General features: G+C 40.4%; 1 protein-coding gene across 2 annotated transcripts in view; it reads right to left on the bottom strand.

The window, feature by feature from the left end:
- SOCS5 (suppressor of cytokine signaling 5) overlaps positions 1 to 22,959 on the bottom strand; it is a 31,188-nt gene extending 8,229 nt beyond the window's left edge. The window contains exon 1 of one of the 2 annotated variants that reach the window (XM_050893826.1): positions 22,917 to 22,959. The gene's annotated coding sequence lies outside the window, so the exon portion shown is untranslated. The remainder of the gene's footprint in view (positions 1 to 22,916) is intronic. The other variant, XM_050893827.1, reaches the window with a different exon arrangement.
- Between the last annotated feature and the right edge of the window lie 887 nt (positions 22,960 to 23,846).

Below are 23,846 nucleotides of genomic sequence, written 5' to 3'. Positions count from 1 at the left end.
AAAACATTGAAGGATAACAAGGACAAAACATTGAAGGAAAACAAAACCAGACAATTCTTACAAGTCAAAAAACCAATAACCTGAAAGGGGAGGGAAAAGAGCGGAGGGAGAGAAATCACAGTCTCTCTGCTCCTTGCACACTGTTTAGTTCAATGCTAGCGTGAGCCTACACAGGCAGGCAGGGTAACATATTCAGTGACGCTGGTGCACATCACCTTGGACCATGGAGGCAGAAGTAAAAGGAACGGAGGGAGACTACACTTCTGTTTGGATCGTTCCTTATTTTAAAATTATTCGCTTAGCAGTGACGAGAGACTCCATTATTAAAGACATTTGCTTCCATTAAGGTATGCTTGCTGAAGAGGTTAATGTCCTATTTGCACATTGCCAAATGCCTGCTATAGGCTACTGCTCCTAGGGATGCACTAACAAAGCTGCTCACATAAGCACTCCTCAACCTTATTCAGTCAAAATGAATAAGGCTGGCAAACACCTACCGTCTAAAGTAACCCACTTGAGGAAGGAAGAAAGGGCAATACTAAGGATTACAAAGCAATTTCCTCCCTTCCAATACACATTCCAGAAACAATGAATTACTACTGTAATACTAGAGACAACATTTCTTAAAGAATAAGGAACATGTTGGCTTAAGGGGAACCATGCATTTTTCTACACACACACAAAAATGTGCTCCCTGCAGACAGCTTGAAGAATTGATTTGGAGGGCTGGAAGGAAAAGGTGGCTGTTATTTTTTTAACTAGACAAGGTAAAGGGATCAAGTGTCTCAAGTGTTCATGAAAGCCTTATCAGGGCAAAGTACTCGTGTTTTTTTCCTAGCAGGCTCTGATAATTTGGAAGTGCAGTTGCACAGGGAGAAGAATCTTAAGGTCTGAACCCCCAAATCAAAACTCAAACCTGCCAAGAAGAGGTAAAGGATACCAAGCTGTAATTCCAACAACACACAAAATTGGCGTAAGTCAGCACTGCAACCAAAATAAATGGCGTCAGCCTCTTCCTGGCCACCTGTGCCGGTGCAGGAGGTGGTCTGTACACCGTACGGCTGCTCAGTCAACCAGCTCAAGGAACTGATCCAGACTAAAATGAATTCTCAGAAAAAGTCTCAATCATTTACTCCCTCTGGTTTATGACTTCTGTATAAACATTCATGTTAACACAAGGGAGGAGGGGATAAGGAGGGAGGAAGCAGCAGCCAGGGCAAGACTGCTTCCTTCCACAGCAGCACTGCTTAGACGGCTACTTTGAAAAGAAATCTCAATTTGAAGCCTATATATTAATCAACTGTGGGGCTCTGGCTGCGAAGAGAGATTAGGATGCTATTTAAGCTGCTGCTTTGAACATTCACATTGAAAGTTCAGCCACTGAAAATGTTTACTTCAAAAATAAAATGCTGAGTTGGCTTGATGCATCCTGCTAAAACACAGGGAAAGCTACAAGTTTCAAGGACTTAAGCTGGCAGACTGTCAAGTCAAAGAAAAATAATTATATTTTGCCATTGTTCCAACCTGAAAGTAAGAAGTAATCTCCTCCCCCTCCTTGGTGCAGATTCACAATGAGCAAAAAGCAGTCTTAACTTCGATAGCTAAAGTTCTGCCAGTTTCTTTCCAAGCAGCTACACATTAGTAATTTCAGTTCAAAAATATCATTCCAAGATATTTCAAACAGTGGGATACATCCTTGTAGCCCCTTACTAGGCTTTGGGGTTCAAAAAGGACAATGTCAGGACTATATGTGTTCATATGTTAGATTAGAAAATACTGTACAGTTGTCACTCATTTCTTTTCTGTTCAGAAAATCTAAAACCCCTGAAACAGAAAAACATCAACGGAAGAACAGAATGTGAACAACACCGAACCAAAAATAAAGAAACAGTTGTTTCTGAAGTACCCTTTTCCCTGTACTTACACAAGTCTAGTGGATAATAATACAACCATCATGAACAAAGCTAGTACTTCTAATTATATAAGGATCACAGAACTACACCTAGCAAGCATTAAGTTTCAGATATAACACAGAAATAATGCTATACAGATCTACTGAGGACTCTGCATACTGGTAGATATCTATGGCAGAAGCTCTGCCAATTCAAGACAATGATGCATATTAATTCCAAGTAAAGACACCCTCAAATCATTTAGGCAGTATCCTGATGGCCACTCATCATAACATGTAAATCCACGCAAGCAACATTAAATGGAAGAAGTTTCCTTTAAATTACCTCCACACACCTTAAGAAGGCAACTCATAACTCCACCTTATCATTTGAAAAAGTAAAAGAAAAAGCATTAAGTTAGCAAAGTAAGGTACCCACTACGGAAGAGAACTCTAGGTGACTTGCTGAAAAAATGTTTTCTGTACTGCTATGTTTAACTCTCCTCTAACAGAAGCTGCCAATATACTTTTTTAAATTCATGTGGGCAGAATAAACAGTTCCAGTCAGCATTCAAGTTAAGTGCCGCAGCCCTCTTGATGACCTCTGCAAAAGCCGTAAGTACTCTGAGAAAAAGTTATGGAGCTCTCCCCTAGCAGAGCAGAATTTGCTTCTACTTTTAAGAACACTAACGAAGCATATCCTTCTCTATCAAGTTTTAAAATATAAATATGTCTCAAATTGATATAAAGAGTGCTCTAATGGTTATTCGTATGTAATTCTTGGTAGTTCTGAGTTAAGGAAAAGCATACCTTAATAGCTATGCCTCACTAAAAGCAAAGGAAATTGGAAGCAAAGTTGAAAAGGCGGGTCAATCATATCCCACATCCTTGACTAACTCAGTAGAAACATCCAATTTAAGATATTTTGTAAACAGAGCATTTCATTCAATTGCAAATTGGCTATTTTGCAAACAGATAGTTCCTCTGTTCTGGGATCAATTTATACTATTTTAACAATCTTATTTCTTCTCTCTACATTTTTCAAAACCTCAACAGCCTGCCTAATGCCTCTCCCTCACCATAGTACCCTTGCCCCACACCAGCTTACAAGCATCTCCTTTACACACAGAGCTCTTCTCATGCACCCAGCTACTTCCCATGTTTCCCTTCTATCTGACCAAGCAAAAGATCATATTCTCTAATACAAACTAGCTAGCTGCCACCTCTTAAAATTGATAAAAACAAAGTTCTACTTGCCTTTCTCTAGTGATGTATCTACAATGGTGACTACATAGGAAAAAGCAGTACTGCTATTCATGCAATTTGCAAGACATATTAAAAAAGCCACCTCTCTTTCAAATTTGAGTGAAATGGACCCAAAAGTTCAAACGTTTCTAGAACCACAACAACTGAGAAGAGTGACAGCCTAAGCTGTGATTTCTTAGGAACTGCAATTATGAAGTTAGTGTTAACCTGAAGACTAAATATTGCTACATGCACTTAAAAAAAAAATCTCTTGCACTATGAGTTGCTCAGTTCATAAATCTTCCATTTCTTATGAAAATAAAAAACCCACTGAGGTTTTATGGATAGGATTTTTTGTTCACTGCTAACATTATTGGAGCAAAGCACTTGATAGTAGCAAGGTCATACACACACATAAGAGACAAGAAAACTCAGGAAAATTCCACAACTAAAAATGAGCTTCTCTTTGCAGCAACATAAATTACTTGAAACATTTAAAAATATGAAACATTTAATTATATTTTATAGTACAACTATATTAACGGATGACCTGTAAATTGGTCAAACTCCCTTGTGCCACTGCAATACTGAAGAGAGATTAAACTTCAGGCTACTGGGGAGAAAACTGCTGGACCAGCCTGGTGTCTTATCCAGCTACAGCTACGCTCTACATGAAGTAGAAGGTGGCCTGGGATGGACGGTTCTGATAGCATCCACAAATTTATAAAGTGACCTTCATAATGATTTAACTCCCAACTTCCATTTTTTCATGCCAGAAGTTTGACAAGTAAACTTTATCATTATAGCACCACTGGTAATATTAAATCAGTTTCTGTATAAAACATGTTTTCATAAAATAGAAGCATATTTGAATAACTGCAGAATGAGACCGTGGATTTAACCTGTGAAGTATTTGGCAAGGAAGGAGTTAAAATCCTGCCTAAGACTACCCCACAGCTGCTGTCAGCAGTCAGGCTTGTCAAGAGAAGCTCTGGGCTGTCCTGACAAGACTAATTGGCAGCAAGCACCTGGTTCCCTAGGCTGGGCTGGGGTAGGTAAAAGAATATAAACCCTGCAAAGAAGGAGAAGCAGCTGGAAGGCTGCCAGTAAGTAGGTCTAGCCTGTTTCATGTTTTCACTTTGATCCACAGGCAATTTTATCCTAGACTATATCCAGTTAGAGCTATCAGAAATATTTTTCTGCAACTTTCCAGCTGACAGGAACCCATGCTTTATGGTTCTGTACCTGCGAGCTCTGCCACTGAGCGCCCACCAAGCCGTGCTGTGCAGGGTCACGCTGCGGCACGGCCAACTGCAACATCAATGCTATTATTAAATTTCAGCGGAATCGAAATTTTGGTTTTCAAATGCCACCAAAAATTAACTAAAGGTGTTATTGTAACTTTAAAATTACAGACTAATATGCCAGAAAAATCAAAACTAAGACTATCCTGGATATTCTGTATATTGGACATATAAAGCATGTGCAATGATAGTTTATGATACATAGTAAATTACAGTGCATCTTTAAGGAAAAGTAAAAAAACCAAAACAAAACAAAAACCTCACAGCATTCTGGAAACTAGCTAACAGTAGACTGCACGAACTACTTCAAGTGGGACTTCCAAAAGTACACTTAGAACATATTTTGACCTCTACTAGGAATCATGATTTCAGTGAATTTGAAGCTTTCTGAAATTCTGCCCTTTGTTTTTTCGCAATATTAAAATTTAAGTAAAAAAATTTAAAGTATTAGCCTTGCAGGCTGAGCCCCTGAGGTAGGGAGATTCTTCTTAGGAGTAAGGGAAAAAAATATATCAGTTTGTTAGCTTAGCGGAGTTTTATATTATTGAACCAACAAGTGTCTAATTATATATATAGACACATACAAACTATAAATATTAATACATATAAAATATATACATCAATATATTTCAGACTTAAATTTTTTTGTGCAAGACAGTTTAAACATAAATATTGAAAAGTCAGAACTAAATTTCTTTAAAGCAAAGTGCTCAGCAGAGACTTTATCTATGCCTCTGCCAAGTTTCATGTTTTAGGAGTTTTACTTCTGGCTTGCTAGTCAAGAATTCCAACAATGTACGGTAGCACGAATATTTCCATAACTTAACTGGAGATTTAGAAGTGTTAAAAGGCAAAGTCAGTACTTGTACATAGTCTCTGTATGAATCAATACAATCAATAAGCGTTTCAATCAATAAGCGTTAATGCAGAATTATGGTGTTTGTGAAAACAAGAGATTGTAATGGAACCGCTTGATAGTCAAACCACTGGTATCACTAGAACAAACTCACCCTAAGAGCCATGGAGTATGCTGCTCTGTTTTTCACTGAACATGTTATACAAACAATTGCACCATTCCTTTAACTAATAGTGATGTTAAACAGTACTAATACAAAGATCCATTAGCAATCTTTAAAAAGCTCAGGGTAATGAGATTATACATCACTAAGTTTAGAGTTACTGCTCTAACAATAAAAAATGTTTCTTAGAGTGACAGCACAGTAAAGGATCCAGCTCTTTGCAATACCTGCTCTCCTTTTCTATTCTGCACCTTTACACAAAGACGACTAATGAGTAAATTTAGAGGCTCTCTTGGTCTCTACTCATGAGCAAGGCCACTTCTGTGTTTTTAAATTTAAAAAAAAAAAAAAAAGTAACACTTTTCTTCTGCCATACAAAACAGGAATGCTCTGATTCAAAACATAGTATCAGGATGTACCATAAAAGCTTCAAGCAAAAAATCTAACTCTTCACATTGTCAAAAATGTAAGACTGACTATATGCACAGGATATGCATTAGAGAGACTGAACAATCATTGATAAGAAAATCAGGTCTGTCTTTCCTCTTAAGAGCATCTATTACCTCAGTCCATTACAACCGAGGTGTTAACTAGATTATTATGTTACTATCTTATCTTTAGGGAGCTGGACCCTACTGCATAGTAAGATGCAAAGGAAGTGATACTTTTTGTCAAGATGTGGCTACATATTCCTTCTTGGCCTTACATAATGCAATCAGTTACACCAAAACTATTTGAATGAAATGCTTATTCCAGCAAAGAAGCACCTGTGTATGTTAAGAAAGTGAGCCCCCACAGGATGAGAATTTTCTAAGAAAAATGTACGTGTTTGGTTAGCTTCTAAATTCTTCCGAAAATAAAATATATAAATGCTTTGCCTTTTGATGTCATCTATCTAATCCTAAAGCTGACTCCGGTTTTCACTAAGGATTGTTGCACCAAGACCTGGTCATAGACCAATAACCCACTGGTTAGGTAATGCGCATTCCTATTAATCAATAGGAAAATGGCTTATCTGAAAAAGGCAACTCACTAACCTGTGATACCACTCTAATACCCAACACGCACAACAGCTCATTCAGTATTGGAAAGTCACTAAGTATCTATGGGCTCCTGTCTGATACGGTTAAGCGTAAGTTATAGGCTGCAGGAACTCCAAGAAGATGCAGTAAAGGAATGGACTAGAAAAATGAATCTTTACAACAGCACCACCAGCTGCACGAGACTAATAAAACTAATAATCTTCTTTTGCCCTTAATCAGATCTATGAAAGTAGAGATTCAGTTGTACGAATGGTTTAAGAGACTGCATTTCACGCAGAAGAGTTTGCAGCACCACATAAAACTGACCAAACCTAAATCAGACAATGATTATTGGATGATGAACTTGTCAGAGAGCAGGTATTAAAAAAAAAAAAAAACCCAACAACAAAAAAAACCACCACAAAAAAAAACCAAAAACCAACAACCCCCACACAAAACCAAACAAACCCCAAAACACAACAACGTGAGTGATTAATGCTATTTCACCATATCAGCTTGAGATGATAATTTACCATCTCCTGCATGAAAGGAACAGAAGAATACAGGTCTTTCTAGGTTGTTTCTTGTTAACAGAATTTAGCCATAGCCAGGGCACTCTAATGTTGATAGTCCATGATAACTAACCTACCATTGCTTTGCTGCAATTAAAAGGGATATTCCTGTTTCCCTCCCACGCTTTTGCATCAGTTCCAACATTCATCTGACCTCTATTTTCACTATAAGCTAATTAATGGAAGCACCAGACAGACAAACAGCACTTCAGCTAGGAAAAAGAAGCCAGAAGAAACAAGGGACAGCGTGAGGGTACGAGAAGCTCCAGGGTCTTATGCAAAGAGAGAAAGGGAGAAGACCCATCTCTACTAGCAGCAGTGAGCTGTTAACACTGGTTTAGCCATTCTCCTTATACCAGGAAACATGTTTTATTAAATGAAAGATTAAATGAAAGTCATAATTGTGCAGCAAAAAGATAAAATGAAGCCTTCAGACTAAGACTCCCCTAGAAAAATACTATACATTTCAGAAGATACAGGATCCATAACACTGTTAACAGGAAAAACTATTAACATAAAAATACAAGAACTATTCCTCTTCATTTTTTCAAAAAGACAGTTCAACTGTTACTTAAAATACCAGACAATCCACATAAACATTTTCAAGGACACAGGGACAACTTGTTCAATAAATTATTTCAGGAAGCTATCATCCTTAAGTATCCTCCATGATGAAAAAGAATTTGATTCTTGATGTAGAAATTTAAGTTTCCTCAATTTATCATTAGGAGACATGTGGCAGTTTCCACATCTAGCTACTGTCTCATAGTGGCCAGGAGCTCCTGATGGAAAACATGCATGGTGATCACAAGAATGAGAATTCCAAATTCTCATTCATAGATGAAAACTAAGAAATTTTCTTGACATACCCATGATTAGCCACAGCTTGAGCACCCCCCCAAACCCTTAGATAAAGCTGAAGGGTCTGAATAACTAAAACCAGTTATGCAGCTTCACACAGATCTCAAACTCTTCTGCTACAGATTGGTAGGAGTCTACCAGTCAGGTGAGGGGAAGGAGCGGAAAACCAGAGAACACTGTCCAGTGATTGAGTTGTACATAAGACTGCAAATTTCTGATAGCACTGGCATCAGTGGCACACAGGCATACAGGAATAACCAGTAGGAAACTTAAAATCTATCACAATTTGAAGAAAAATGAAGATTTACCTTCATAAGAGTTCTGATAACCAGCCAGACTGGAAGATGTTTCAGCACAATCTGTCTGTTCTCTCCTATACTGAAAAAACATGGAAAAGAAACTCCTGCTCAATCAGGTACTAACTTCCTGTGAAGTTCACACTGCCGCAGTGGGCTCTGCTGCTAGTTCAGAGGAGGGCCAGCAAAAAAACTCAGTGAAGGTTCTCTCACACAACTTCAGCCACCTACATAATTGACATGGATTTTGCTACAGGGGAAATGCATTAAAAAAGGGTACTTTAAGCTGTACAGTATAAACAGGCAAGACCACCCTTCTTAAAGCTTGAACTAGCCACCTCAAAAGTAGCAGAGAAATTTAACCTACTTGGTGGACTTAAAGTCTTCTTCCCAACAAGAGGGATATGCCTTTGAAAAAAAAAAAAATAATTTGTTACCATCACCTAATGCTTCCCATTATCAGACCACATTCAGTGGCTTTCTGCAGCTTACTGATTTGGTCTGAATATCATAGCCCAGGTAGCTACCTAAAATAGTTTTTCAAAGTTGAAGTTGTTGTAGGAAAACTGCACCAAAAAGTTAAATTTCAGGTGTCTTAAGAAAAACCCAAACAACAAAACACCACCACCACCTCCTCATCTTATAAATTCAGCAAGTGTGGACTTCGTGTGGAATATCTTCTGCTACCCTTACAGAAGTACAACCAAACTTGGTCCAGTTCGGAACTCCTGAAGAAAAAAGCCTTTAGGTTCATTGTCTCAGTAGTCTTTCCAGATTTTATCTGTTAAGGTCTCTAAAGAATCAGATTGAGCTTGTTTGGATGACTGGCACAGCAATCAGCACTGATCAAATGCGTATACCCTGCTCATACGAAGTGATGGAGTACGCTCCCTACAACCCACAGTTACACACTAGTATGAAGAGTGGCATCCTTGTTATGCTCAGTAGTAACATATCTTCGCATACAGGAGAAGCCATCACTGTAAAGAGTACAGGTGTTGGTTGGAGTCTGCAGGTATTGGGGAGCTGATGGGACAGGAAAGGAGGAGGAATGAGTCCATGATTCTGGAGCTGATGTGTGCCAGGGCTGTCTCACGGAGATTTCCCACCTGGCTTTGTGCTGTAAGAGCCCCCTCAACCCCCTCAATTAACTTGGGACAATTCTGGTTCCCAGGCTCCGCACAGCTTACTGCAGTCCAGAGATGTACTTGAAAGAAAAATCCTGCTGAGCACACAGAGTGCAGACAGTCTCCACGGAATTCCACAAGGAAATGTTGCCATGTCCAGATCACAAATTTTCAAAAAGAGAATTGGCTCAATTTTGGCAGATTTTCATATAAAATTAAAACATTACATCTCAGCCAGAGGTCACCCACTGACAAATTTCAAGTACCTGTTCCAGTTCAGAGGTGCACTACAATATTTCAAAGAAGAGACTGCCATAAAAAAAACGGCACAGACAATTATTCTAGGTTTTTTTTCTGAAAACAGATGAAGAATTTTGGCTGAAAGCTTTAAACAAAATTAAACTCAAGACAAAGAAAAGGCATAAAGTATTTCAGTCCAAAAGATTAGAGTTCAGCAAAGTTATAAACAACTGAATACAGCATCTCTTAAAAATTTTCTAACACTTCCTATTATCTATGGAAGTAAGAGATGAAGGAAGAACACCAGTGGGAACAATGACTCATGTGTGAACTCCCATTCCCACTTATGCAGCAATGCACTTCGCTACAGAAGTTTACAGCTGCACAATAAAATAGGACACTTTGTCAATGATACAGAAGCGCAACTATTCAAATTGTCCATTAAGAGTTTGCAAAATGATGGGCGAACAACTAGACGCTCTCGGAGTTATTTGTGTAATGGACAATGCCAGGTTCAGTGAAATGACAGAGCAGGATCATCCAGCAAACACAAATAAAACTATCTTCCTCTCTAAAAATTCCAACTATTTGTTTACTCATTGAGATCAGGTAACATTAACACTATGCCATCTTGTTTTCTCCAGAAAACGTTGTATGAAAGGCAAATCAGAGCGACCTTTGCAAGCCTCAGAGATATTACACTGAATTGGAAGACTTAACAGCCTTGATCTTGTACAATGGTATACTCCATCCTTGAAGTACTGAGTGGAGGCAGCGAACAAGAAAGTGAAGCAACATGGACATATACAGAACACAATATTCTCTTAAGTTATTACAGAAAATGGAGGACTTTTAGACCCACAGTAAGCAGGAGCTAAAGTCCACAAGGACCAGATAAGACCCCTCAAAGAGTCTGAAGAGTGGAAAAACCCCACCTCAACAGTAAGAAAACACAATGACCAGGAGAGGTTTTTCTTCACTCTTCTGCCTCTCTTCCAAGCAGTCCTGGACTCCTATTTAACCTCAAATCATATATAAGAAAAACCAGAAACAGACATGGCCACTAACTCTTTACTTCCAGTTACCATTGCTCAACTTCCACTATGGGCAATTTAAAGCTATTTGAAGTACCTCGAGAAGTGCACTACACACAGCCAGCCTAAAATTGGAATACCTTTCAATATAGCTACACCTGGTCCAAAGTTGCACCTTTGTCCAAATACTGGTCATTTGTTGTTGGGGCAGGAGGGGGGGTTGTTTGTTTGGGGGATGTTCCCTCAACAGATTTCCCCCACAACAGATTTCCATGGTCATATGTCCTTTCTACCTGACAAGAGGGGTGAAAGATGCAAAAGCAGCAATAATTCTTTTAACAGCACCACCAGTTGGCACTACATTACAGCCCAGGGATCGCACACAAATTTGGTATCACCACCACCAGCAGTCATGCTACTACTGACATGCTGCAAGCTTCAGCTCTGCAGACTCCACATGCACAGAACTTGATTTCACCTCCTTCTCCTCCCTCACTTTATGATGCACTCCTTTGCTGCTGCTCCTCACCAAGGAGGCTCAAGTCTATCTTCTTTCTGTGCGCTCCCATACGACAACCAAAGTACATGAATACACAGTTTACTCCTATCTACTTAATTCCTGCACATATAGGATAGGTATGCTTGCAAAGCCTTTTGAGTAGCAATTTTCTACATGCATTTATCTGAGCCCCAGGCTTAGCTCCTGCATAGAGGCATTTAACTGCCTATGCTGCCTCAAATGTTGAAGTACAATCACTTCCCGTTAAAGCCAAATACATGGTTCAACCCCAAAATTAGTAAAAAGATTATAAAATACACATGCAAAGCTAAATGAGTAGGAAACAAGGATCAGAAGCACTGGATTCATCCATACTTAAGGGATTTGCAAATGGTGCTGTATCGGTAGGCCTACCTAGTAAGATTTTGTAACAGAGAGGTAGCTTTGTGCATTGACATTCTTTTCCTGATTTGGCTTTCATCACTGTCCCAAATCAAAGACCAGAATTTTTGCCAATGTAGCTATATCTGTAACACCATCATAACTCCTGCTATATGCAAACCATGAGGGTTTCTGACAGCACAGTAATGACAGCTAAGATCAAGACTACTTTTCCATGCTAATAAACTCAGCTACATTTGCGAAGTGTTTCCCTCTAGATCATTCCTTATACCAGTACTATGGTGTTTTTATAAAAGAAAAGTGCATACTGAGCATTAGGAAAACTTACAGTGATTAATGAAACGCAGAACTAAAATATCCTTCAGAAGACAGGCATCAGCTGAATACTATCACACACTATTCAATGACTAAAGTACGTCATCCGGATGCCGCAGAGCACCACTGCTGCCTCCTCAGCCCCTCCAGGACACTAAAGGAATGCGCATAAACTAGCAAGGCAGAAGAGAAGAAATTCTGTTAGCTATGTCATCCATGGTGTCAGCATATTCTTAAATCAACAACTGTTAACTTACTGTCCTCTCTGAATTCAGAATAACTTGAAAAAAGACAGGGTACCATGCTTTAGAGATGACAAGCTCACTGTTGGCAGGAAGCTTAGAGGCAGTAGGCTTTAAAAATGCCTCGACATTGACTTGTTTCTAAGAATGAAAATCAAAAAACTTCCACAAAATTGCTATCTATTTTACAAGTAAGCTGTACCCCAACAACTTTCTCAATAAATTAAATCAGTTTTATACTTCCTTGAGCAACAGCTCACAGTAGATCTATAAATTACCTAGGTAACAGAGCTTTGAAAACCTTACTAGCACCTACTCCTATGTTTGCCTTTGGCATAAAAGAGTTTTTGACTCATTTTTATGTTCAATTAATCCACAGTCACATTCTTCATAGAAAGACTGCTGGAAAAACTCAACTTGCTGGAAACAGTAACTATAATTACTGACCCTCTTCAAGTCAGCCAAAATTAAATTGCAAAGTAGATTTTTTGGCATTAGAGCTATAACTTAATGGTACAAAGAAAAGCAAGTCTGTAACAGAAGAAACCAAGCCCAACATTTGTGAGAACTCAGAAAATGAGATTCAAGCGGTGAGTTTACAGGAAAATATTGAGAACGAACCCTGAACAAGACTAGCCTCTTTCTAGATTTGTACTGCATAACAAAAAGGGCAAAACTATTTCTTTGCACATCTTCGCTGATTCAAACTTTTTTAATATCAATGCTTTGTTTGACAAAAGAGAAATACAATTTTATCAAATTTTATAGTAATGAACAAATTGTAAACCACAGCTGTATGGCATTTTATCTCCTTACGTAACAGTATTCTCTTTTCTCCACAATTTTCAGGTTTGCTTTACTCACTGCTCTCTGGGATTATGAGGAAAGGGAAAAAAAAAAATCTTAATGCCTCTGTATTTCTCAGGAAAACAGAAAATGCCATTACAGGTGTCCCATTAAGATACTTGTGTGAAATTATACATGCCTCTGTCGATGAAACTGGCAAATCAAGATTCTTTTCACTTATTACAGGCTTTAAAGCAAGTAGAGGGATGACATATTCCTCAATCACGCATAGATATACTATTAGTGTGCCATGTTAACTTCACTAGCATTGAGATGATTGGCTTATCATGGTACAAAATTGATTCATCTCATATTTGATTAAAGTTTAAAAAATATTATAGAATTCATGCGCTATGTAGATCTTTTGTAGTCTTTGTTTCTACTGCTACACAGTCAAAATAAGGGAATTATTTGCATAACTGAAACAAAACATGATTTCATAACATGATAATTTTTGAGCCTATAAGCAAGAACTTACAGGACTAAGACCAAAGTCATTTATATCTTAAGAACCATTTACAAAATAGGTGTAACTGCAAATCTTCAGCTTATCTATTGTCATCTATGATGCTCAGGGAGAATATTTTCTACCCAAATAAACCAACTGTATTGCTGAAAACAGGGCTGTAAAGTTCCTCTGGAGCTCACTACCAACAAGGATTTCCAAGTATCAGTTAAATATAGATAGCCTCAAAAAGACAACTGATGATACATTACTATGCTAATTTTTTCCATTCTTAAAATTCTGATCACAACTAGTTGGAAAAAAGCCAAACAGCACTCACCAAAAAAAGTACAGTGATCAATAGATGTGGGGAAGGGACGAACCAAACAACGCACAAAAGCAGGGAGATTTCAAACTTTCAGACCACTTAAAGAGTTAGCCCCTAGAAGCTGGCTTCCAGACCTAGTCCTGGAAACAAGTATAAGTTTAATCAACAAAAAGTCAGTTTTGCCTGAATTACATACATTTCTAAGGTCTACAATAGAACAAAATGTTTTTCCAAAACCACATGCCATACTGAATCTAAGTCCAAACCTTAATCTAAAATATAAGATGACTACTACTTTTTCAGACGCAAATTACTCTACTGGTCTGGACCTTAAGGCCCCTAACCTCATTTATTCTGTTCACAACTGTTAGACAAGTATCAAAATAGAAAACTTGTTCAATGCAGCGGTCATCAGTCATCTACATAAGCAACTCTGAGCTATAGGTGAGCGTAATTACTTGGTAGTTTTGAATTTTAGTCACATTCCTTCTGACAAAAACACTGAAAATCCTTTAACAGATGCTTCACTCCCAAAGGAGTCTGAGAGAACAAAACCACGTCATATGTATATAAGGTCTAACAGTTCTACCGACAAAAATGCTAAATCCTCTAACAGATGCTTCAGGCCCCAAGGAATTTGAGAGAACAAAACCATATCATCTGCACATGAGAATTGACACTGGTCAACCCAGACTCTTGAAGCAAAGAAGTTTTCTCACTTCTTATAGCACAACTGTTTCAGCATTATAAAAATTAAAACTTCTGACAGATTCCCAGATTTTCTCTTTTTAGTTCCAGTAAAGGGAAACAGTAGATCAGCAGGTCAATCTGAAAGAGTCCTTGTATATACAAATAAATTTTGCTAGAATACAATTCAACGGGCAATAAAAATACCTCTACAATATAGACTACCGTGTAGATTTACTGAACTTGCAAACATTTTAATTGAGCCATGAAAGCACCATAGAAGACCACAGGAGAAGTTATTTTGGAATTGTCATACTGAAGGACTAATTGCTAAGTTATCTTTATAATAAAGAACAAAAAAAGAATTTTCATCCTCAAAGTGAGTAAGTGAATAGGAATTAGAAAAATCAGTATTTCTACAATTTTACCAGTGCACAAGGCGTTAAGCTTCCAGAATAAATGTAGATTTTCTCCAAAAGTCTATTTCAAACACTGTCTTCTAAAGATAACTAAGTCGTCAAAAGAAACCAACAATCACAATGTCATAATCCAAGATGGGACAGAATTTTGTTAATTGCCAAACCAGGCTGTAAGCTAATAATGTCAGCAAATACTAACAGGCAGACGATGCACTCCTGAAACACGGAAATGGGATGTAACATAAGAATAGCCCAGACTATCAAAGGGTACACCTAGTAAAAAACCTGTCTGGCCAATACATGCTGCTCAGCAAATATAAGAACGGGTGAACTATTCATTAACACATCCCTGATATCCTCTCCCAGAGTCAGTACTTTGCAGTTCAGGGCCTTAAACCCAGAGGTAGTACCTTTGCATTCTCCAATATTATATTAACAAAAATTTTAATCTCATAATCTTAATCGAAACTATTACATATAATTTGTCTTACATCTGTAAGAACCAGAGGTCCTGTTGTCAAATTTCTTGCTTCCACAAATAAGGCATCCAGATCTTAAGGACAATAATTGTGAGGAACTTCTTCAGTAGATAAAACACATATTTTTGAAGATAAAGCTGGTCTGATACTGAAACTTTAAATCCAATTTATATCCAAATCTACCCAGCATTGTGACAATCTGCATTAAGGCCTTGACCTACTATTAATAAATAAACAAGTAAGTAAAAATAAAGCAAAATCAAAGCAGATCATGTTTGTTGCCAAAGAATGTTGAATGTCCAAAGGAGTTAAGCCACTGGCGAGAACTTGCAGAAATACCCAGTGAGATCTTGGCAGCAGAAACTTTGCTCACTGGATTCAAGAGACTTTTCTTACATTAAGGGTGTGGCTAGATGAGACAGACTTAAAAGAGAACAAGTCACTGCAGTCTGAAGGGACAACACAACACCATCACACTTCTGCACCCTCTTGTCCCATCACACACCCCAGCCCACTCTCTTAGGCCAACACCAGCACTCATGAGTTGGTCTCAGCAAGTTGGTCCCCCTCAACAAACCATTACCAACTAACCCAGAAAAGAAAGGAGAACATCATGGATTAAACAAAGTGGTTGAATAAAAACTGAGAAACTGTGTCAGAGAATCTGGGGACTCCAAGTGCGTAATAACACAGGTAAAATTTAGGACAGGTCAGACAGAAGCTTTATTAACTACGATCACAGTGAGAGAACATTGACAGCATCTCTCCTGGCTGTCTGCCAAGAGATCACAGAGACCCAACCTATATACCATTTCAGAAAAAAAAAGGCGAGGAAAAACAATCATTTCAATGTTAACAAAGCCAGGCACCCATCCCTGGGAGGAATGGGCTCCTTAAGTCCCTTGCTAAACAGCCACAATTCTAAGGATCCTCAAGCAGTAAATAACATGACAATATGGAGAGATGGCTCCTGGTGGAGCCTAGAGGAGTGGCACACCCGGTATTATCCTAGCTTGGAAGTGGGGAGTTGGAAACAATCACAGACTGCTAGCTTTTAGTTGAAAGGAATGTTCTTTTAGTAAAGATAACCTCTTAGCCAGACCTCTCAATCTTAAGTATTAATAATTTTACCACCACAACTGTTTGGTAGCTTAAAAATACATAGTTATTTTCCTCTTCCAAGCCATGAGCAAGACCAATGAATGAGAAATGAGATCTACGAAGCCTAAAATACTACAAGACACAAGTGAATAGAAATTTTAACTTATTGAGTAAATTTTAAATAAAAAAATGTGTTTTGATAAAATTGCTGGTTTATCTACTCATCCAGCACATCTGAGGTAATAAACTACAAACCAATTTTAAAATGCTATTTGTATATTTAATTGAATTCCACTTTCTATCCAAGTGAGGTTTAATACATGTTTTAAAAAAAGTATGTAATTCACCATTCCCCAACAGAAATGTGAAAATTAAAGATCTAAGAAAACAAAGCATCAACTAAGCAGTATAAGTGTTTAACCAAATCTATCACACAAAGATTCCAGTCAATTGAAGATTAAAGATAATTTGCAGTCTAAAATTAATTCACTTTATCCATATGCTACTTCAAAAGAATAAGAGACCTCTTATTGCACTAGTGGAATGATTAAAATACTTCCTTCTTCACAGAGGCCAAATGTAAAAGCTCTCCAAAAACAAAGTTTAGTAATGGGAACTTTTTCCATAAGCGAGTCAGTCAGTAAATCAGACTCTGCTGCACAGGCCTTACTGCAAAACCAAAAATCTAAGGTACAGAGGCAGAGTATATAGTTAGATATAAAAGCAGATGTACCTAAGCAGACAGAATTCAAGGTATCAGAAGTCAGAGACATCTTGGAGATGGAAGTCTGGTGTTCAAGTTATTTTCAAGAAACAGGGTACTTGCAGGTCTGCCCTATTAAACATGTTCATCCTTAGCTAGCCAAGTTCCATGAAGAAAATTAAGTCAAACTGGCATAAGGAATCACTACAACCTAAGTTTTCGTTATTAAAGGCCAAATATTCTAAGAGATTATCTTGATCAGTTTTTAATCACAGTCTTGATCAAGCCTAATTCCTTCAACTGCAGTCCTTGAGTCTCTACTAGTCTAATGGAAATATGTAAAAGGTGCTAAATGCCAGACCTTTTTATCCCAGAATTACAATTCTTAGTCCTAGGATTGACATTTGGGCCTTAAGCAATGAGGCCCAAATGATTTCATCTGGGAGCAACGGTGACTGTTGAATTACTATCAGAATTCATTCTGCTGAGGAGAAACAAAAATGTTATCAGATTTAGTATTGCAGAAAACTATTTTCGATTGCTTCTACTGTACTTAAATTTTTAAACAATCTTTCAAATTTCACCTCTGTAAATATACTCCAATCAGAAATCGCTGAAGCACTTCCAAACACTGTAAAAGCTTCTGCCTGTAAGAAACTGGTGCTCGCCATAAGTACTGCAATATGTATTGCAACACAACAATATTCTAAGAATGCTCCATGCATCTTCAACAACAAGAATATTTATTATGAAAACCTTGAGTTGACAAAGAGACCTTATGCACTGCACTGAAATTTTTCTTGTTCTGCTGCAGCAAAAAGAAAAGCAAATTCCTGACCTCTTTGATTCTTCAACTACTGTACAGACCCAAACTTTCACAAGAAGGGACTACTGGTTTAAATACTTCAGCTGATAACACAGTACATAATCAAGCAGTATCCAGCTAGCCAGGAACACACCGTATATGGCTACATAAAGAAAATACTTCAGAGTCCTCAAGAAGTATTATTTATCTGGGCAGCCTCCATCTCCCCCTCCTTCTTATCCCAATCTTTCAAATATAGGCTTTAAATGTTTTGCAGCTGTCCAACATTAAGGCTGAAGAATTCAACAACCATGGCTGTGTAAAAGCACAGGGTGAAAAGCAACTACCACTTTATTCAGGAGTTCAGGACCAGTTTCAGATCCAGAAGAGGTTCCTGACTGCAAACTTCTTTAACAAAATCTAGATAAGGTCCCAAGAGAAGATAAACCTGTAAAATTATTCTTCTTCCTTCCAGATAATTCTTTAAAGGAGTTTCTACCATATAAACTAGTGCAGACTATGCATAACTACATTGAGTTTTAGCCAACCTCTCTCACAGCCAAAAATATCAACCACCACCACTGCACACATTTTCTTACTGAGATTTTCAGAAGGTCTGCATAATCCTATAACCATGAAGTTTGTGAGCCATTTCATATTTCCTGAAACTAAACTGCACATTAGATGATTCACCAATTAGTGTATTCATGAAGCTTTAAAAAGCAATCAAAATCTCATTTTTGTTGAAAAATTTAACAGAGATGTCCAGCTGTATGCATGGAGAGAGCATGTGGGCTTTTCTCCTTTATTTAACTTAACTAACAGCTACGTTAGCTGGTGAAAAATATTCAGTGTGTCAGAGTTAATTTATAGAGCTGACAAAGTATAAGGGCTCCAGAAGGTATAGCATACATTTACTAAATTTTAAATACAATATTTTAACTAGATATAGCTCAAAGATTAAAATAAGCTGTCCAACAACCAAACCACACAAATACATATCGTTTCAGGGCACTTCTTATTTAATGGAGCAATTGCATGTTTGTTTCAAACTAATGTATAGGTTAACAGTATCAGAAAAGTTGATAATCCTTCTGACCCCAAGCCCCATAAATCAAAATGCATTTTTTTAAACTAGGTAGACATCTTTAGAAGACAGCAGGCATCTTAATACAGTGCAGGCCATGATCAGATGGAGGGGAAGCACCGCATATTGCTCAACACAACCAAACCTTGTGGCCTTAATGACACCTCTAGGCATAAATACCACAACATAATACTAAGTGCTAATTTCCCCTTAAGGTTGAAGAAACTACCAAGCATAGCTCTTGGGGAAACAAGAGGCAAGGAAATCAGGCTAAAATAGACAGCTACTCAAGAATTAATTAACTAGCCAGCCTATTCCAATATTTTGGAACAGGAATCAACATTTTAGGAGTTTATGGTGAAGCCTTTACAGCAAAAGTTCTTTCTTTCATTCTACAAAGTCAGGAACGTACATTTTAGTGGAGAAAAAGGTATCCTGTTTAGATTTTACATTTGTTTTCACTATTTGTAGCAGTAAATGAAACATCACCACTTTAACTAAATCTTAAGAATAGATAAACCTACTGTATGGAAGTCACATGGAGTCATCTGAATCCCATGAAGTATATGCCAAAAATTGAGCTATTTAGCAACAGGCTATCACAGGACAAGGTGGTTTACAACTATTAACAGCAATCATCACTATCCTTTGGTTAGACTAAAATACATCTCTTTCTTAACTTTAAACATAATGAATGAGACTAGAAAAATGCACGTTATACCATCTTGGGTTATTAGTCCATCAGGGAAACACGTGAATTGCCACACCAAATTTGATGAACAGTCATCTCTAGAAACCTGCCACAGAGTGACAGGTTTCACATGTTTCAAAGAAGATTAAAAAAACCCTTTCTAATAGAACACAGTGGATTTCTAATCCCTTCCATCTGCTCTCTCTTTCTTAGATGTACCTGCCATCATTAAAAGAGCAATAGAAGAGAAATTCTAGATATTCCTCCGAGGACTAACCCAGCCATTTTTCCAATGCTCTCATACATATGAAGTCACGTCAAGCTATTGCATGCTACCCAGCTGTCTGAATTCACTAGTTGGTTGTATTACTAATGCAATTCTGAAACCAGAGTAGATGCAAGACATTTAGACCAACTGGAAAATCAGAACAGATTTCAGCAGCTCAGTCCATCAGGTCTCAAAATTGTTTTGTTTCCTCTTTTTTATAGTTTGCTTTGGACTGACAAAGAATACGCCCTGAAAGCATAGCTAATTCACTCTGCCATAGTTATTAATGTACAAAACCCACAAAAAGACAGAATTAAATCTGTTCTGACAGAGACCCTAATGCTAAGGCTATTGCTTTGATACCAGATCCACTTGAATATCGTGGTTACAGATTGACAACTGAATGAATTAGGAGGTTGTTAAGTTGGAAACTTGCCTTCTTTCAATATCTCTGTAGTAACCTCGTCAAATGGCATTCCTACATCAAAATGTGCCTTTAATGGCACAAACTTGCACGACACAAGATCTTGAGGTGTGTGAACCACACCTCAAGATTTCTACGGATATAACACAATTTAACTACAAAATTGACCTAATGTCATCTGTGTGCACAGTGGCCCATGAGAGATTCGAACTCAGAAGAAAAGTTATGAGATCTGAGTAAGGCAAACGGCATTTGGGGGCTATGACATACTCCATGGTCATTACCTAGTGACACAACCCCAACCTCCCTTCCTGAAATGGACTTATGAAAGGACATTCCATCCTCCTCAATAATTCGTTGGACTCAAAACTTCTGGTGCCCACAAATTACAATCTCCACGTTGCACAAATACACTTTGTGGGGTGGAATGGGACTAAAAAGTCTCTTTTGTAAGAGTACTGTATCTTGGTACATCCTGTATCTTGGAGTAACATCCCTAAACTGAAGTTAACCGGGTTTACATGAAAGGAAATTAGGAATTACACCCTCATTGTACAATCCCATAATAAAAACAAAAGCACTTCTAGAAAGGCACATTAAGACACTGACACTGTAAAGAAGTTCACACTAAAGGGTCCAACAACCGAACAATGTCCTTCCAGTATTGGGTCCTAACTCATATGATATTAACAAAATTATTAAAGTGAAACTACTCTAAAGCTACATTTTAAATAATAACACACTTAAAACCTAGTAAAATATTTACTGTGGTACTTGCAACCACGCAAGGATCTTTTCTGCCATTCACCCAGAAGGGGAGGGGGAGGGGGAAGTGCCCTGAAAGGCAATTGCTCATCTCTAAGGGAATTTTAAGTTTAAAAAATAATTAGACAAAAGATGTTAAGATAAAGTAAAAACTCAAGAAAACAGAGCACTCAAATGTATTTGAAGTATTTAGATAGCCATGAAAATGCAGTTTAGTCTTCTGCACAGTGTTTGAAAGCCAGGAAAAAAGCCTCTCAAGATTTTCACTCTCATCTTGATTTCCAATGCACATACTTAGTTCACCTGTCTTCTGAAGGAGGCAGATCAATTTAAAATGATATCCAGTCAACTTCCATACAAATTTATGGAACCTATTTATTTTCAAATAATGTTATATAAATGCAAGCTTTAGTAGTACTTTCTATTCATACCATCTCCCTGCAAATAGTTCACTTGGCCCACATCTATCCCCAAAATATTTTCTTGTATAGGAGCATACTGTAACAACAAAAGCACTCCTGAAGTTGTTGCAATTGGTGTGAGAAAAGCCATATCTTTACCAAACTCACAAACCATACTGGAATTAGCTTCAGTGGAAAAGTGCTGTATTTGTCATAAGAGGGTTTGCGTGGCATGGCCAGGGATCACACCTCACATGATGGGATACGGTACCCCACATGATGATTAGCCTAAAATTTATAGCTTACAATCATAGAAACATTGCAGAAAACTTCAACAAGCTTTGGGGGGGGGGGGGGGGGGGGGGGGGGGCGGAAAAGAAGCATTCAGTAATGGAATGCTTCCATTCAGGGAATGGAAGTGTAACTACTGTACATGCTGTGTTGGTAAGAATACATGATCAGATGATACACAACCCTGATGAAACAAACATATCAGAGACAGAAATGTATTCCACGGGATTAAGCTATTGTGATTCAGTGCAAGTATTGAACTACAAAGTTTAACAGCAGAAATAACACGATTTACTGCTTCTACAATTCCAAGAAACCATTCATAACTTTGAGTTAGATGCATATAAAGACGACTTTCAAACTTTTATGAGTGCTCATGAGGGAAACAGCCTGATGTTTAACGTACCCCCCTCCACAGAAGGGGTTAACAGTAGGCTGTGTGCCCTGAAGACTCTTTAATGGCAATTCTGCAAGGGTGATTTCCATACAGACAAACACGCGTGCAAACTCAACTACAGGAGATCGCCGACCAAACCCCTCCGCTCCTGCACCAGCTTCAAAATTAACCTGGAAGCCCAAGGGGAGCCGCAGCCCGGCGCTGCCGTCCCGCCAGCTGCCCGACACTGGGCACCCCCCGACCGACTGCCTCGGGGTGCTGGCACCGGATTCGGGCTGGGGCAGGTTTAACCCCCAGCCCCCCGGGCTTCGCTGCAAACGCCAGCCCCGGCTTCCCCCGCCTCTCTCAGGAGGGTGGCCGGACGGCGAGCTGCCCCCCCTACTGTCCCCCCACCCCGCCCCAGGGCGGCCTTCTCCCCCGCGGGCACCCCGCCGCGCCCCGGCCCGGCCGAGCCCCGCGGCGGCAGTCCGCAGCCGAGCCCTCCCCCTCCCGCTCGCCCGGCCCCGTCCCTTCCCCCGGCTCCCTCGGGCGCTGGCTGCCCGCGGCCGGGAGACGACGGCGGCAGCTCCCCGCCTCCCTCACGGAGCCGCGGCCTCGGCGGGCAGCAGCGGGGCCGGAGCCGCGGTGGGGAGCGGCCGCTTCTCGCCGCCGGGGGGCGAGCGGCGCAGGTCCCGTCCGCCGAGCCCGAGCCCCGACCGGGAGGCACCTACCGCTGCGCCGCGGCGGGGACAGCGACGCCTCAGCGCCGTCCCGGCGGCCCCAACGGCCGCAGCATCCTCCGCCGCCCCGCCCGGGCCCGCCGCCTGCCGCTCGGCGCGGACAGAGCGATCCGTCGCAGCCCCCTCCCGGGCCCCCCTCCGCCGAATGGAAAATAGTTCCCCGGGCCCTGGAGCGGAGAGAGCGGGAGCGACACCTCGCTAGCCAATGAGAGCAGGCCTGGCCCTCCGCAGCGCCAATGGGAGCGGCAGGCTGGCTGAGGCGGGGCATCGCCCAGCCTACCGGGCCGCAGCGTTCGGACTGACCCGCTAGGATGTCTCCAGCTACCCTCCATTGACGACCATCTTGGAGTCGGGCACGATGCCCAATCTGGGAAGGGGCTCACCGGCGGCCATTTTGGGTTCGGGCGAGGGGCGCGGGGAGGGGCTGGGTCACGTGGTGTGGGGGCCGACGGGAGGAAGCGGCGGGGGAGGGGGCGGTGGCGGCCGCCGGTGGGGCGGGGGGCGGTGGCTCAGCGCGGCCTGGCCCGGCCCCGCCCCCCACCGCCGCGCTGAGCCCGGTGGGCGCGCGTGCTCGGCCGCCGGGCCGTGGTGTTCCCGCAGCACGCGGAAGCCGCTCGCCGGGCCGAAGTTCACCGGTGACGCTCGGCGTCAGAATAGGAACGGCGGTGGCGGCCGGGGGCGGGCAGGCCGGCGGGAGCCGCCCGCGGCGCTTCTCCCCGCAGCGGAGGCCGAGAGGCTCCCCGCGGGCGCCGGTTAAGACGTGCCCGGCCGCTCCGGCCTTGTGGGACGGCCTTCCCCGTACCCCGCTCCGCAGCCCGGGCGGGGACAGCCCCTGGGAGGCAGTGCCTCGCTCGGCCTCCGAAATCCCACCGAGCGCGGGCCCGGGACGGGGCTCGGCCGGTCCCCCGCGAGCGGGCTGGG

This window comes from Gymnogyps californianus, chromosome 3 (assembly GCF_018139145.2).
Source record: "Gymnogyps californianus isolate 813 chromosome 3, ASM1813914v2, whole genome shotgun sequence".
NCBI lineage: Eukaryota > Metazoa > Chordata > Aves > Accipitriformes > Cathartidae > Gymnogyps > Gymnogyps californianus.
Note: the sequence above shows the minus strand (reverse complement) of the source record. Positions and strands in the feature narration are given on the sequence as shown.